We start from the raw sequence: 16,950 nt of genomic DNA on the forward strand, positions 1-16,950 counted from the left end.
TTGTCTATGTGTAGTGTTTGTGTCAGCACTATTTGTATTTATAGCTTCACGGTCGTCTGTTTGTTGTTTTGTTTAGTTTTTTCCTTCTTATAATAAAGAGAAGATGTATTTTTCACGCGCTGCGCCTTGGTCCTCTCTCTCTCCCTTTGACGATCGTGACAGATATACAGTTGAAGTCGGAAGTTAACATACACCTTAGCCAAATATATTTAAAATCAGTTTTTCACAATTCCTGACATTTAAAAAGTACAATCTTTGTCCCCATGTGCAGTTGCAAACCGTAGTGTGGCTTTTTTATGGTGGTTTTGGAGCAGTGTCTTCTTCCTTGCTGAGCGGCCTTTCAGGTTATGTCGATATAGGATTTGATATAGAATTTGCCAAGCTGTTTAAAGGCAGTCAACTTAATGTATGTAAACTTCTGACCCACTGGAATTGTGATACAGCGAATTATAAGTGAAAAAATCTTTAAACAATATTTTGGGGAAAATTACTTGTGTCATGCAGAAAGTAGATGTCCTAACCGACTTTAGTTTGACAAGACATTTGTGGAGTGGCTGAAAAACAAGTTCTAATGACTAATTGTGTGTAAACGTCCGCTTTAAACTGTATGTATGTATGTATGTATGTGTGTGTCTGTGTGTGTGTGTGTGTGTGTGTGTGTGCGTGCGTGTGTGTGTGTGTTTAGTTTTAATATCCTTGTGGGGACCAGAAAACTTGACCAAGTGGGAACATTTCGCCGGTCACCACATGGAAAAAGGTTATATTACGCTTAAGGGTTTAGGTTTACAATTGGAGATAGAATTAGGTTTAGGGGTTAGAGTTAGGTTTAGGGGTTAGAGTTAGGTTTAGGGTTCGAGTTAGGTTTAGGGTTAGAGTTAGGTTTAGGGTTAGGGTTAGAGTTAGGTTTAGGGTTAGGCGTTTAGGATTAGGTTAGGGATTAGGGAAAATAGGATTTTGAATGGGAATCAATTGTTTGGTCCCTCCAAGGATAGTAAAATAAATGTGGGTGTGTTCGTGCGTGTGTATAGTCCTTGTCCATAATACAGCTGACTCCTGGGTGAACCCATTCTGAGAGGAGAGGGAGAGGAACGTTGTGTGTTCTGAGAGTAGGGGAACATGCTGTACGGTACAGGACACAATGGGGTGATGTCTCTCAGCTAGGGTTGACTGGTCAATAATTAAACTATTCTTCTGCTCTGTCATAGTCATGAGCTACTGTACCAGACAGACAGACAGACAGACAGACAGACAGACAGACAGACAGACAGACAGAACAGACAGAACAGACAGAACAGACAGAACAGACAGAACAGACAGAACAGACAGAACAGACAGAAATGAGGATGGTGGAGATGATGCTACACATGAAGCTTGTATACACACACACTCACTCACACAAACTACCAGTCAAAAGTTTTAGAACCCCAACTCATTCAAGGGTTTTTCTTTATATTTGCTGTTTTCTACATTGTATTATAATAGTGAAGACGTCAAAACTATGAAATAACACATATGGAATCATGTAGTAACCAGAAAAATGTAAAACTGTAACGGCTGTCGTTGGTGGAAGAAGGTGAGGACCAAGGTGCAGCGTGGTAAGTGTTCATGATGTTTAATAATCATCAAAACAGAACACTGAATAACAAAATAACAAAGAAACAACCGAAAACAGTTCTGTCTGGTGCAGACACACAAAGACTGAAAATAACCACCCACAAAACCCAACAGAAAACAGGCTACCTAAATATGGTTCCCAATCAGGGACAACGATTGACAGCTGCCTCTGATTGAGAACCATATCAGGCCAAACACAGAAATAGAAAATCATAGAAAAACTAACATAGACAACCCACCCAACTCACGCCCTGACCATACTAAAACAAAAGACAAAACAAAGGAACTAAGGTCAGAACGTGACAAAAACAAATATATTTTATTTTTGAGATTCTTCAAATAGCCACCCTTTGCCTTGATGACAGCTTTGCACACTCTTGGCATTCTCTCAACCAGCTTCACCTGGAATGCTTTTCCAACAGTCTTGAAGGAGTTCCCGCACTTGTTGGCTGCTTTTCCTTCACTCTGCGGTCCAACTCATCCCAAACCATCTCAATTGGATTGAGGTCAGGTGAGTGTGGAGGTCAGGTCATCTGATGCAGCACTCCATCACTCTCCTTATTGGTCAAATAGCCCTTACACAGCCTGGAGGTGTGTTGAGTCATTGTCCTGTTGAAAAACAAATGATAGTCCCACTAAGCACAACCCTGATGGAATGGCATATCTCTGCAGAATGTTGTGGTAACCATGCTGGTTAAGTGTGCCTTGAATTCTAAATAAATTACCGACAGTGTCACCAGCAAAGCATTCCCACACCATCACACCACCTCCTCCATGCTTCACGGTGGGAACCACACATGCAGAGATCATCCGTTCACATACTCGGCGTCTCACAAAGACACGCCGGTTGGAACCAAGAATCTCAAATTTGGACCCCAGACCAAAGGACATATTTCCACCGGTCTAATGTCCATTGCTCGTGTTTCTTGGCCCAAGCAAGTCTCTTCTTCTTATTGGTGTCATTTGATAGTGGTTTCTTTGCAGCAATTCAACCACGAAGGCCTGATTCACACAGTCTCCTCTGAACAGTTGATGTTGAGATGTGTCTGTTACTTGAACTCTGTGAAGCATTTATTTGCAATTTCTGAGGCTGGTAACTCTAATGAACTTATCCTCTGCAGCAGAGGTAACTCTGGGTCTTCCTTTCCTGTGGCGGTCCTCATGAGAGCCAGTTTCATCATAGCGCTTGATGGTTTTTGCGACAGCACTTTAAGAAAATTTCAAAGTTCTTGAAATGTTCCGTATTGATTGACCTTCATGTCTTAAAGTAATGATGGACTGTCTTTTCTCTTTGCTAATTTTAGCTGTTCTTGCCATAATATGGACTTGGTATTTTACCAAATAGGGCTATTTTCTGTATACCATCCCTACAATGTCACATCACAACTGATTGGCTCAAACGCATTCATTCCACAAATTAACTTTTAACAAGGCACACCTGTTAATTGAAATGCATTCCAGGTGACTACCTCATGAAGCTGGTTGAGAGTATGCCAAGAGTGTGCGAAGCTGTCATCAAATCAAAGGGTTGCTACTTTGAAGAATCTCAAATATAAAATATATTTCGATTTGTTTAACACTTTTTTGGTTACTACATGATTCCATATGTGTTATTTCATAGTTTTGATGTCTTCACTATTATTCTACAATGTAGAAAATAGTACAAATAAAGAAAAACCCTTGAATGAGTTGGTGTGTCCAAACTTTTGACTGGTAGTGTAGACACACACATATTCACACACACACACACACACACACACACACACACACACACACACACACACACACACACACACACACACACACACACACACACACACACACACACACACACACACACACACACACACACACACAAAAACATAGCCTCACTTTGGTAATTTCAGGTTAACTAAATATTTAAAAAGTCTAGACAAAAACAGTCTTGTTCATCAGCCTGATCTGGTAGTTTAAAATGTATGTATTGTTTACATGTGCGTTCACTTACTTTCAATACATGGTGAAAGTGAGGTAATCCATGTCACACTGTAAACTTACACAGACACATTGCTACAGATCCAGACTAATTAGCTAGCTGTGAGGAGTCTGTCTGTGGCTCAGAGTCCTTTGTTCATGCTATATCGGTACATCCGCACCATGTTGCTCCTGGCATCAGTGACAGCGACTTCCAACACATCACTATCTCTCTCCACACAGAATGTGAATTACTCAAAGCCCCTTTGAATCTCTTCTTCTCTCTCTCCACTTCTCAGCATCTCTCTCTCTCTCTCTCTCCATCCATCTCTCTCTCTATCCATCTCTCGCGCTCTCTCTCTCTCTCTCTCTCTATATATATATACTCTCTCCCTCTTACTGTCTCTCTCTCTCCCTCTTACTGTCTCTCTCTCTTTCCATCTCTCACTAGCTTTCTCCCTCTCTCTCTCTCGCTCTCTCTCTCTCTTTTGCTTTGTCTCTCTCTCCCTTGCTTTGTCTCTCTCTCTCTCCCTCCCCTGCTTTGTCTCTCTCTCTCTCTTTCTCTCAATCTCGCTCTTTCTCTCAGGGGGAGAGAGATAGAGAAAGGGGGTACGATGTCTTGCTGACTCTGTGATCCGAAGGATTTTAGACCCACTAATTAAACATTCAACAATCACATCAGGAGTCCCCAGGTTAGCACTAATCTGTCTACACAGAACACGTTGATTAAATTGGACGCTCTCAATGCTGAGATTAGGAACTCTCCGCCTGTAATCTGGCCCTTAATTTCCCCTAGCTGTCAGTGACTGCAGAAGCACGGTGGATGTGTCAGAAAGGGCATAGAGACGGCAGAGTTTTTGTCTTTCAAATTAGCTGCCAAAAGGCCAACCTTTAAGCTCTGGGCTGGGCCAGAAAGGGCGTAATTTCACTTTACAATTGAGATAGTGCTCCACCAATGGCCCAGTAGTTTAAGTTAACTGAGCTACCCACACCGCAGTTTGTTAAAAGTATATTGGATTATATTATATAATGTATAGATTTTTTAACCTCAGATAGTAGACCATATGTATGTGTGTATACCTTGTTCAGTGTTGTTATAGCTACTGTATTACAATCAGGGGAGCAACTTTGGTTTTAGAAGTGGGGGTGACATAAACACTCCAAACAGCCCACCCGCCCTATCTGAGGCGTCCGCATGGTCCTAATGCACACCGTTGACTTGTTTTGTGTCACATTACAATGATAAAACTGTAATGCCCAACCCCCCCCCCCCCCCCCGTTCCCAGTGAATGTTGCGCCCATTATTACAGTATCATGAGCAGCTGTACAGCACATACTGCCACTTTAATTCCATCTCTGAAGTTGAAACACTTCCACCATTCCCCAGCAGGGGGTGTAGGGACTAGTAGATCAGGTGAGTGGGTTTGAGATGTCACAGAGAGGGCAGCAGAAAGGAGGTGGTGAGCTCTGTATTCTGACAGACAGACAGCCCTATGGGACAGGTACAGACAGAACTCAACTTGTCAGGGTTTATTTAGGACAAAATATCAAACATTTCCAAACTACTTTAGCTGTAATATGCACATGTAATATGCACATGTAATATGCACACGTAATATGCACATGTAATATGCACATTTACAGTCTACAGAATCCACACCAACTACTGAGTGAGGGAATGTGGCCTATTCCAAGGAACTACAGAAAATATAAAGAATATACTGTATGTCTCTCTCTCTCTCTCTCTCTTGCTCTGTCTCTCTCTTTCTCTCTCTCTCTCTCTCTTGCTCTGTCTTTCTCTCTCTCTCTCGTCCTCTCTCTTTCTCTCTCTCTTTCTTTCTCTCTCGTCCTCTCTCTTTCTCTCTCTCTCGTCCTCTCTCTTTCTTTCTCTCTCTCGTCCTCTCTCTTTCTCTCTCTCTTTCTCTCTCTCTCTATTTCTTTCTCTCTCTCTTTCTCTCTCTCTCTCTCTCTCTTGCTCTCTCTCTCTCTCTCTTGCTCTCTCTCTCTCTTTCTTGCTCTCTCTCTCTATCTTGCTCTCTCTCTCTCCCTCTCTCTCTCGTCACTCTCTGTCCTCTTGCAGTGGCTCTCTTTCATGCTAGGAATCAAGTTTCACTGCGTTCTTTCTGCTACCGTGTGTATGAAGGTTCTGAGAATAAAATACTAGAGCATTGAATACTTTATTTATAGGTTTATTTTACAAATTCAAATGTGGATGCAATCATGTACTCTGTCAATGAGCAATAATAGGTGTCTTTCTGTCACTGTTATAACAGAGGTTAATAAAGATTACTCTTCTGTCACTGTTATAACAGAGGTTAATAAAGATTACTCTTCTGTCACTGTTATAACAGAGGTTAATAAAGATTACTCTTCTGTCACTGTTATAACAGAGGTTAATAAAGATTACTCTTCTGTCACTGTTATAACAGAGGTTAATAAAGATTACTCTTCTGTCACTGTTATAACAAGGGTTAATAAAGATTACTCTTCTGTCACTGTTATAACAGATGTTAATAAAGATTACTCTTCTGTCACTGTTATAACAGAGGTTAATAAAGATTACTCTTCTGTCACTGTTATAACAGAGGGTTATAAAGATTATTCTCCTGTCACTGTTATAACAGAGGGTTATAAAGATTATTCTGCTGTAATCACAGCTATTCATGGGATTGTAAATGCCTCAGGCCAAAGGTGGGTGCTATTTGGTCGAGTCCCTCATAAGAGAAAAGACATTGGGGAAATTATATTTACCCTGCAAGTGTAACCGATGTGAAATGGCTAGCTAGTTAGCGGTGGTGCGCGCTAATAGCGTTTCAATCGATGACGTCACTCGCTCTGAGACCTGAAGTAGTTGTTCCCCTTGCTCTGCAAGGGCCGCGGCTTTTGTGGAGCGATGGGTAACGACGCTTCGAGGGTGGCCGTTGTCTATGTGTGCAGGGGGTCCCTGGTTCGAGCCCAGACAGGGGCGAGGAGAGGGACGGAAGCAATACTGTTACACAAGGACAATCAGGATGGGGTGCGTGGGTGGATGTGGGACGCACATCATAAGAACTACTATATGGTAAAATCAATGAATTGATCATATAACCTTTACACATGTCATGACAGGGGAAAAATGAATAATAATTCAAATGTTTCACCAGTCTGGGTATATATTTATACTCAAAGTGACTTCGCATCAGACCAAAAGTATCCCCTTGGCCAACTGAATTTCAACACTAAAATTAAATCTTCTTCAACTGATGTAATTCCGTGGTTTTAACTAAAAAAAAGTATGTTTCATAACAACGAGTGACTGTTGACGAGACAGGAGTAAAACAACACATATTAGCTAGCACTTGAGATCCAACAAGTTGTTCCTTTCACAGTTTGACGACAGTCAGCCAGCCAGTCATTCAGCCAGTTAGCCAGTCAGCCAGCCAGTCATTCAGCCAGTTAGCCAGTCAGCCAGCCAGTCATTCAGCCAGTTAGCCAGTCAGCCAGTCAGTCATTCAGCCAGTTAGCCAGTCAGCTAGCCAGTCAGCCAGCCAGTCATTCAGCCAGTTAGCCAGTCAGCCAGCCAGTCATTCAGCCAGTTAGCCAGTCAGCCAGCCAGTCATTCAGGCAGTTAGCCAGTCATTCAGCCAGTTAGCCAGTCAGCCAGCCAGTCATTCAGCCAGTTAGCCAGTCAGCCAGCCCGTCATTCAGCCAGTCAGCCAGCCAGTCATTCAGCCAGTTAGCCAGTCAGCCAGCCAGTCATTCAGCCAGTTAGCCAGTCAGCTAGCCAGTCAGCCAGCCAGTCATTCAGCCAGTTAGCCAGTCAGCCAGCCAGTCATTCAGCCAGTTAGCCAGTCAGCCAGCCAGTTAGCCAGTCAGCCAGCCAGTCATTCAGCCAGTTAGCCAGTCAGCCAGCCCGTCATTCAGCCAGTCAGCCAGCCAGTCATTCAGCCAGTTAGCCAGTCAGCCAGCCAGTCATTCAGCCAGTTAGCCAGTCAGCTAGCCAGTCAGCCAGCCAGTCATTCAGCCAGTTAGCCAGTCAGCCAGCCAGTCATTCAGCCAGTTAGCCAGTCAGCCAGCCAGTTAGCCAGTCAGCCAGCCAGTCATTCAGCCAGTTAGCCAGTCAGCCAGCCAGTTAGACAGTCAGCCAGCCAGTCATTCAGCCAGTTAGCCAGTCAGCCAGCCAGTCATTCAGCCATTCATCCAGTCATTCAGCCAGTCATCCAGCCAGTTAGCCAGTCAGCCAGCCAGTCATTTAGCCATTCAGCCAGTTAGACAGTCAGCCAGCCAGTCATTCAGCCAGTTAGACAGTCAGCCAGCCAGTCATTCAGCCAGTTAGCCAGCCAGTCATTCAGCCAGTTAGCCAGTCATCCAGCCAGTTAGTCAGTCAGTCAGCCAGCCAGTCATTCAGCCATTCAGCCAGTCATTCAGCCAGTTAGCCAGTCAGCCAGCCAGTCATTCAGCCAGTTAGCCAGTCAGCCAGCCCGTCATCTTCTAGGCTTTCAGATTGCCGTCTCCACACTACATTAAGCACCAGTCGTAGTTTTCTGTTCTGTTGAGTTGGTATGAGGGAGCTTAAAGTAACTGTTGCTTTCAAGCACAAGGCAGGCTATAGGCCTACATGGTAATGCAATAATGCAATCAATTCTAATAGTATATGAGCTAAATACGGAAAGAATAAATCCCATCGACATGTTGAAGGTTTTAGTCTAGTGATTCACTATTCGTGGACTTCATTTATTTTCCTGTCAGTTGTTTGTTTCCCTTCTACTAAATTCTGTACAGAGCAGAGTACAAACCCTGAGTTACCACTAAGCCTGCCAACTGCTCCATATTTGTATTACACACACACACACACACACACACACACACACACACACACACACACACACACACACACACACACACACACACACACACACACACACACACACACACACACATACACACAGTCACAAACACACTACTCACTCTCCCACCCTCTCTCTGCCTCTCACCCTCTCTCTCACCCTCTCTCTGCCTCCCTCCCTCTCACCCTCCCTCTCTCACCCTCTCTCTGCCTCCCTCCCCCTCTCACCCTCTCTCTGCCTCCCTCCCTCTCTCCCTCCCTCTCTCACCCTCTCTCTCCCTCCCTCCCCCTCGCCCTCTCTCCCTCCCTATCTCTCTCTCTGAAGGTGGCGGCATAGAACGGTGGAGCTGTTAGCTCCGCGCTGCAGACATCATTAGGAGTGGAGGGAGACGATTCCACCGTCAGCGCAGGAACAGGAAGCCCTGGCAACAAGGAGAGACCGCTCTTACCAGACCATTACACCGTACAGTAAGTCCTAGCTCTGTCTATACTCTCAGTCTGTGTCATTTTTTGTGTCACTTTTTTTTTGCTAAGCGGTAGAGGTAGAGAAAATGGCTGGAACTGGAAGGAAGGCGTACGCGCAAAGAGAGCGTTCGTTTATTTCCAAAGCCTTTGAAAATGTTTACTTCGCACTCTGGCCTATTTTTTTTGTGTCCGAAGCATAGAGGGTTGTTTGTGGTTTACAGTCATGCACTTGTCATTTCGAACAAAAAATGCAAACGAACTATTAAGTTTGACACAAGAGAGCGGTGGTTTCGCGGACTTGAAAACGAGCAAGGAGTGTTTTACAGGCGGGTTGGTGTGTAGGACAGGCAAGCTAACTGCGCCACCCCACCCAGAAACATTGCATAAAGAATAGTAAAATACATATTTATAGGATAGCCTTCAACCGTCCACTTTTAAAATGGTTGTGGTACGTGAGTAGCCAACGTGGCCGCATGTCCCCTCATGCGACACATTTTAGTTTCTAATTCCATCACGGAAGTGTTTTTTATTCTTCAAAAACAGGGCAAGCCAACTAACCCTAGTCCACCTAATGTAACCGGCGTCATTATACAAATATATAGTACACGATATTCCCTTAATTTGGGGGGGAGAGAAAATGTTATCTACTCGGTTAGGCTACAATCCCTTTTCATTGACTCTGGCTGGTTTGTAAAGGACATTGGGTCTCCTGAATGTGTCTAGTGATTGCTCGACTACCCGTGGCGTGATGTCACTCATCCTAGCTTTGGTGGTTATATAACAGGACTGTAGGGATCCCGGGTTGTGATAGCGAGGTATTTATACTCTGTTTACAGTCAGGAATTGCACAATGCATAGTAAGATTTGCATAGTAAGACCTGTCTTCCCTAGAGGATATCCTACAGACTGTTACATGCCACAACCACTACACTGTTATTACATGGTTACATTTGATCCAGTATCTAGAAACGAAGGTGGTTGGTCAAAGAGTGTTTCAGTGTTGCCGAAATAAAAAACATTATGCTGTAAAATGTTACAGTAACTTTGCAATCCATTGAAGGACACTTGATACTGCGAAATTATTTTTCAACAACATGCAAGCCTGCAGTAAAACAAGAATACACGTTGTCGTACTTTAGCATACACCAGCTTGCTTATGTGCATAATAATGCATATAAAAAAACATGTCTGGAGGCCGTTTTGCAATGCAGTAACATGTCAAGAGGTGAAGTATTTGCTGCACCTCTGTGTCCAATCAAAAAATGAAGATTTGTTGGATCACAATTATAATCACAATCTTGATGATCTTATTTGTTGTGAAATTGTTAGATATTACTTGTTAGATATTACTTGACAGATATTACTTGACAGATATTACTTGTTAGATATTACTTGTTAGATATTACTTGACAGATATTACTTGACAGATATTACTTGTTAGATATTACTTGTTAGATATTACTTGTTAGATATTACTTGACAGATATTACTTGTTAGATATTACTTGTTAGATATTACTTGTTAGATATTACTTGACAGATATTACTTGTTAGATATTACTTGTTAGATATTACTTGGTAGATATTACTTGTTAGATATAGCTTGTTAGATATTACTTGGTAGATATTACTTGACAGATATTACTTGACAGATGTTACTTGTTAGATATTACTTGTTAGATATTACTTGACAGATGTTACTTGTTAGATATTACTTGTTAGATACTGCTGCGCTGTCGGAACTAGAAGCACAAGCATTTCGCTACACTCGCAATAACATCTGCTAAACACTTGTATGTGAACGATCCAATTTGATTTGATTTGATTTTGATGATAATATAATTCTTGTTGCAGCCATCATGTTTCATCTCAATACCTGATAGGCCAATGTGTTGGTTATGTATGCAAATATTTCCCATGGTGTTGTTGCACATACAGAGGCTTACCATTGTTCAGTGTACACAGTTCTCTGTACTGTGGATGGCTGCTGCTATGGAGTTGACATTTATACTAGGTTGTCATTTCACTACAGAGCTACTGTATATAACCTGTGTTTATAACCTGTGTTTATAACCTGTGTATACAACCTGTGTATATAACCTGTGTATATAACCTGTGTTTATAACCTGTGTATATAACCTGTGTATATAACCTGTGTTTATAACCTGTGTTAATAACCTGTGTATATAACCTGTGTTTATAACCTGTGTATATAACCTGTGTATACAACATGTGTATATAACCTGTGTTAATAACCTGTGTATATAAGCTGTGTTTATAACCTGTATATATAACCTGTGTATACAACCTGTGTATATAACCTGTGTTAATAACCTGTGTATATAACCTGTGTTTATAACCTGTGTATATAACCTGTGTTTATAACCTGTGTTTATAACCTGTGTTTATAACCTGTGTTTATAACCTGTGTATATAACCTGTGTATATAACCTGTGTATACAACATGTGTATATAACCTGTGTATATAACCTGTGTTTATAACCTGTGTTTATAACCTGTGTTTATAACCTGTGTATATAACCTGTGTATATAACCTGTGTATATAACCTGTGTTTATAACCTGTGTTTATAACCTGTGTATATAACCTTGCCCATTTAAACCTGTACTCTACAGGCCACGGAACCACATTGTTTCTTTATGTACCTTGTCTTCTTTGTAGTGTCGAATGAGGTGGGTAGGTTTGTGGTGGCTGGCTGGCCAGTGATAGTGTTGTATGAGGTGGGTAGGTTTGTGGTGGCTGACCAGTGATAGTGTTGTATGAGGTGGGTAGGTTTGTGGTGGCTGACCAGTGATAGTGTAGTATGAGGTGGGTAGGTTTGTGGTGGCTGGCTGGCCAGTGATAGTGTAGTATGAGGTAGGTTTGTGGTGGCTGGCTGGCCAGTGATAGTGTAGTATGAGGTGGGTAGGTTTGTGGTGGCTGACCAGTGATAGTGTTGTATGAGGTGGGTAGGTTTGTGGTGGCTGACCAGTGATAGTGTAGTATGAGGTGGGTAGGTTTGTGGCGGCTGACCAGTGATAGTGTAGTATGAGGTGGGTAGGTTTGTGGCGACTGACCAGTGATAGTGTAGTTTGAGGTGGGTAGGTTTGTGGTGGCTGACCAGTGATAGTGTAGTATGAGGTGGGTAGGTTTGTGTCGGCTGGCTGACCAGTGACAGTGTAGTATGAGGTGGGTATGTTTGTGGTGGCTGACCAGTGATAGTGTAGTTTGAGGTGGGAAGGTTTGTGGTGGCTGACCAGTGATAGTGTAGTATGAGGTGGGTAGGTTTGTGGCGGCTGGCCAGTGATAGTGTAGTATGAGGTGGGTAGGTTTGTGGTGACTGACCAGTGATAGTGTAGTTTGAGGTGGGTAGGTTTGTGGTGGCTGACCAGTGATAGTGTAGTTTGAGGTGGGTAGGTTTGTGGTGGCTGACCAGTGATAGTGTAGTATGAGGTGGGTAGGTTTGTGGTGGCTGACCAGTGATAGTGTAGTATGAGGTGGGTAGGTTTGTGGTGGCTGACCAGTGATAGTGTAGTATGAGGTGGGTAGGTTTGTGGCGGCTGACCAGTGATAGTGTAGTATGAGGTGGGTAGGTTTGTGTCGGCTGGCTGACCAGTGATAGTGTAGTATGAGGTGGGTAGGTTTGTGGCGGCTGACCAGTGATAGTGTTGTATGAGGTGGGTAGGTTTGTGGCGGCTGACCAGTGATAGTGTAGTATGAGGTGGGTAGGTTTGTGGTGGCTGACCAGTGATAGTGTAGTTTGAGGTGGGTAGGTTTGTGGCGGCTGGCCAGTGATAGTGTAGTATGAGGTGGGTAGGTTTGTGGTAACTGACCAGTGATAGTGTAGTTTGAGGTGGGTAGGTTTGTGGTGGCTGACTGACCAGTGATAGTGTAGTATGAGGTGGGTAGGTTTGTGTCGGCTGGCTGGCCAGTGATAGTGTAGTATGAGGTGGGTAGGTTTGTGGTGGCTGACCAGTGATAGTGTAGTATGAGGTGGGTAGGTTTGTGGTGGCTGACCAGTGATAGTGTAGTTTGAGGTGGGAAGGTTTGTGGTGGCTGACCAGTGATAGTGTAGTATGAGGTGGGTAGGTTTGTGGCGGCTGACCAGTGATAGTGTAGTATGAGGTGGGTAGGTTTGTGGTGGCTGACCAGTGATAGTGTAGTATGAGGTGGGTAGGTTTGTGGTGGCTGACCAGTGATAGTGTAGTATGAGGTGGGTAGGTTTGTGGCGGCTGACCAGTGATAGTGTAGTATGAGGTGGGTAGATTTGTGGCGGCTGACTGACCAGTGATAGTGTAGTATGAGGTGGGTAGGTTTGTGGTGGCTGACCAGTGATAGTGTAGTATGAGGTGGGTAGATTTGTGGCGGCTGACTGACCAGTGATAGTGTAGTATGAGGTGGGTAGGTTTGTGGTGGCTGACCAGTGATAGTGTAGTATGAGGTGGGTAGATTTGTGGCGGCTGACTGACCAGTGATAGTGTAGTATGAGGTGGGTAGGTTTGTGGTGACTGACCAGTGATAGTGTAGTATGAGGTGGGTAGGTTTGTGGTGGCTGACCAGTGATAGTGTTGTATGAGGTGGGTAGGTTTGTGGCGGCTGACCAGTGATAGTGTAGTATGAGGTGGGTAGGTTTGTGGTGGCTGACCAGTGATAGTGTTGTATGAGGTGGGTAGGTTTGTGGCGGCTGACCAGTGATAGTGTAGTATGAGGTGGGTAGGTTTGTGGTGGCTGACCAGTGATAGTGTAGTTTGAGGTGGGAAGGTTTGTGGCGGCTGACCAGTGATAGTGTAGTATGAGGTGGGTAGGTTTGTGGTGGCTGACCAGTGATAGTGTAGTATGAGGTGGGTAGGTTTGTGGTGGCTGACCAGTGATAGTGTAGTATGAGGTGGGTAGGTTTGTGGTGGCTGACCAGTGATAGTGTAGTATGAGGTGGGTAGGTTTGTGGTGACTGACCAGTGATAGTGTAGTTTGAGGTGGGTAGGTTTGTGGTGACTGACCAGTGATAGTGTAGTATGAGGTGGGTAGATTTGTGGTGGCTGACCAGTGATAGTGTAGTATGAGGTGGGTAGATTTGTGGTGGCTGACCAGTGATAGTGTAGTATGAGGTGGGTACTTTTGTGGCGGCTGACCAGTGATAGTGTTGTATGAGGTGGGTAGGTTTGTGTCGGCTGACTGACCAGTGATAGTGTAGTATGAGGTGGGTAGGTTTGTGTCGGCTGACTGACCAGTGATAGTGTAGTATGAGGTGGGTAGGTTTGTGTCGGCTGACTGACCAGTGATAGTGTAGTATGAGGTGGGAAGGTTTGTGTCGGCTGACTGACCAGTGATAGTGTAGTATGAGGTGGGAAGGTTTGTGTCGGCTGACTGACCAGTGATAGTGTAGTATGAAGTGGGTAGGTTTGTGTCGGCTGACCAGTGATAGTGTAGAATGAGGTGGGTAGGTTTGTGGCGGCTGGCTGACCAGTTAATGTGGAGTGCTTCAGGGCACCACAGGATTAAACTGCATGGTCTCTCTACCAGTTCAGTTCACCTGATGGTGGTGAATCCCTCTATAGCACATATTACCACTCTTTTATTTTAGATATAAAATTGAACCTTTATTTAACCTTTCTAGTACACACGTTCCGCTAGCGGAACCCCTCGACAACATTCCGCTGAAAAGGCAGCGCGGGAAATTCCAAAATATTTTTTTGAAATATTTAACGAATTCCTTTGTGTCTATAGAAGTAATGCAAGTCGATATCATGTGGAATGCGCGTGACCAGGACCTGGCTCTCTGCCAGACCACTGACTCAAACAGCTCCCATCCGGCTCAACATCACAGTAGAAGCTTCATTCAACATTCTACAGACTGTTGACATCTAGTGGAAGCCGTAGGAAGTGCAAACAGATCCATATCCCACTGGGATTTCAAAAGGCGATGAGTTGAAAATCGACCAGCCTCAGAATTCCCACTTTCTGTTTGGATTTTTTCTCAGGTTTTTGCCTGCCATATGAGTTCTGTTATACTCACAGACATCATTCAAACAGTTTTAGAAACTTCAGAGTGTTTTCTATCCAATAGTAATAATAATATGCATATATTAGCATGTGGGACAGAGTAGGAGGCAGTTCACTCTGGGCACTCTATTCATCCAAAGTGAAAATGCTGCCCCCTATCACTAAAAAGTTAACTAGGCAAGTCAGTTAAGAACAAATTCTTATTTACAATGACGGCCTAACCCGGCCGATGCTGGGCCAAATTGTGCGCCGCCGTATGGGACTCCCAATCACGACCGGTTGTGATACAGCCTGGAATCAAACTAGGGTCTGTAGTGACACCTCTAGCACTGAGAGGCAGTGCCTTAGACCACTGCGCCACTCAGGAGATATGTGAAGGATGCAGGCTAGGGGTATGTTCATTTGTCCAAATGTTTGAGATGTTTTCAAAACCTATTTTCAATCTGAATGGTAGAAGATAAATAGGGCCATGATTATTTCCTGACCATCTCACCTGACCAGGGACAAACTCCTAGCCCCTAGCTAGCTATTACCCTTTAACTACAATTAGCGGCCAGAGTTTTTCCTGGTCAGATGACATGGTCAGCAGGAAAAACTCAGCATCATTATTTCAGCACCATAACGTCTTCTCTAAAAACCTTTCAAAATGTTTGTTCCAACAGGGAGCTAATGAACGTGACCCTGTCCATTGTGCAGGGATCTAATCATGTGACGGGGAAATAGAGGGCTGCCATTTCTCCCTGCACTTCCCTTTGATCCTGTCCGCCACACACACACACACACACACACACACACACACACACACACACACACACACACACACACACACACACACACACACACACACACACACACACACACACACACACACACACACACACACACAAACCTATTTGCTTTTAAATGCTAATGAGAGACAATTAGTAGCCAATGTGTCCTAATCACAAGGGAATTTACCCATCTCAGCTCGTTTGTCAGAGTTGCAAAGTCTTACGCAAACACACACTTGCACACACACTTACACACACTTACACACACACACACACTTGCACACACACACACACACACACACACCCACACACACACACACACACACACACACACACACACACACACACACACACACACACACACACTTGCACACTTGCACACTTGCACACACACACACACACACACACACACACACACACACACACACACACACACACACACTTGCACACACACTTGCACACACACACACACACACACACACACACACACACACACACACACACACACACACACACACACACACACACACACACACACACACGTATGCACACCAACTCCAACTCACACATTTATGCTACCGTGCATGTGTGCAAAATGAAGAAAAACGTGATACACCTTGCCTTTACACTGAGGGCTGGGTTTTGAAGTGCCCTGTCTTGCCCTGACTTCCGGAGATATTTCCAGGTATTGTCTGGGTAGGCTAGTCTTTCATGGTTGACTGAGAGAGTGATATACGATGAGCCACACCCCTATACCTGCAGAAAGAAACAGGCTGTGTGTGTGTGTGTGTGTGTGTGTGTGTGTGTGTGTGTGTGTGTGTGTGTGTGTGTGTGTGTGTGTGTGTGTGTGTGTGTGTGTGTGTGTGTGTGTGTGTGTGTGTGTGTGCAAGTGTGTGTGTGTGTGTGTGTGTGCAAGTGTGTGTGTGTGTGTGTGTGTGTGTGTGCAAGTGTGTGTGTGTGCAAGTGTGTGTGTGTGTGTGTGTGTGTGCAAGTGTGTGTGTGTGTGTGTGTGTGTGTGTGTGCAAGTGTGTGTGTGTGTGTGTGTGTGTGTGTGTGTGTGTGTGTGTGTGTGTGTGTGTGTGTGTGTGTGCAAGTGTGTGTGTGTGTGTGTGTGTGCAAGTGTGTGTGTGCAAGTGTGTGTGTGTGTGTGTGTGTGTGTGCAAGTGTGTGTGTGTGTGTGTGTGTGCAAGTGTGTGTGTGTGTGTGTGTGTGTGTGTGTGTGTGTGTGTGTGTGTGTGTGTGTGTGTGTGTGTGTGTGTGTGTGTGTGTGTGTGTGTGTGTCTGTGTGTGTGTGTGTATGTGTGTGTGTGAGTGCGTGTCTGTGT

The 16,950-nt window shown here is 44.2% G+C and overlaps 1 long non-coding RNA gene across 1 annotated transcript in view; it reads left to right on the forward strand.

Moving 5' to 3' along the window:
• The first annotated feature begins 8,716 nt into the window (after positions 1 to 8,716).
• The window catches only part of LOC120040193, a 129,175-nt gene continuing 120,941 nt past the window's right edge, over positions 8,717 to 16,950 (forward strand). The window contains exon 1 of the long non-coding RNA XR_005475587.1: positions 8,717 to 8,860. This is a non-coding gene — a long non-coding RNA (uncharacterized LOC120040193). The remainder of the gene's footprint in view (positions 8,861 to 16,950) is intronic.

The sequence above is a fragment of the Salvelinus namaycush genome, unplaced genomic scaffold (genome assembly GCF_016432855.1).
Source record: "Salvelinus namaycush isolate Seneca unplaced genomic scaffold, SaNama_1.0 Scaffold334, whole genome shotgun sequence".
Taxonomy (NCBI): Eukaryota; Metazoa; Chordata; class Actinopteri; order Salmoniformes; family Salmonidae; genus Salvelinus; species Salvelinus namaycush.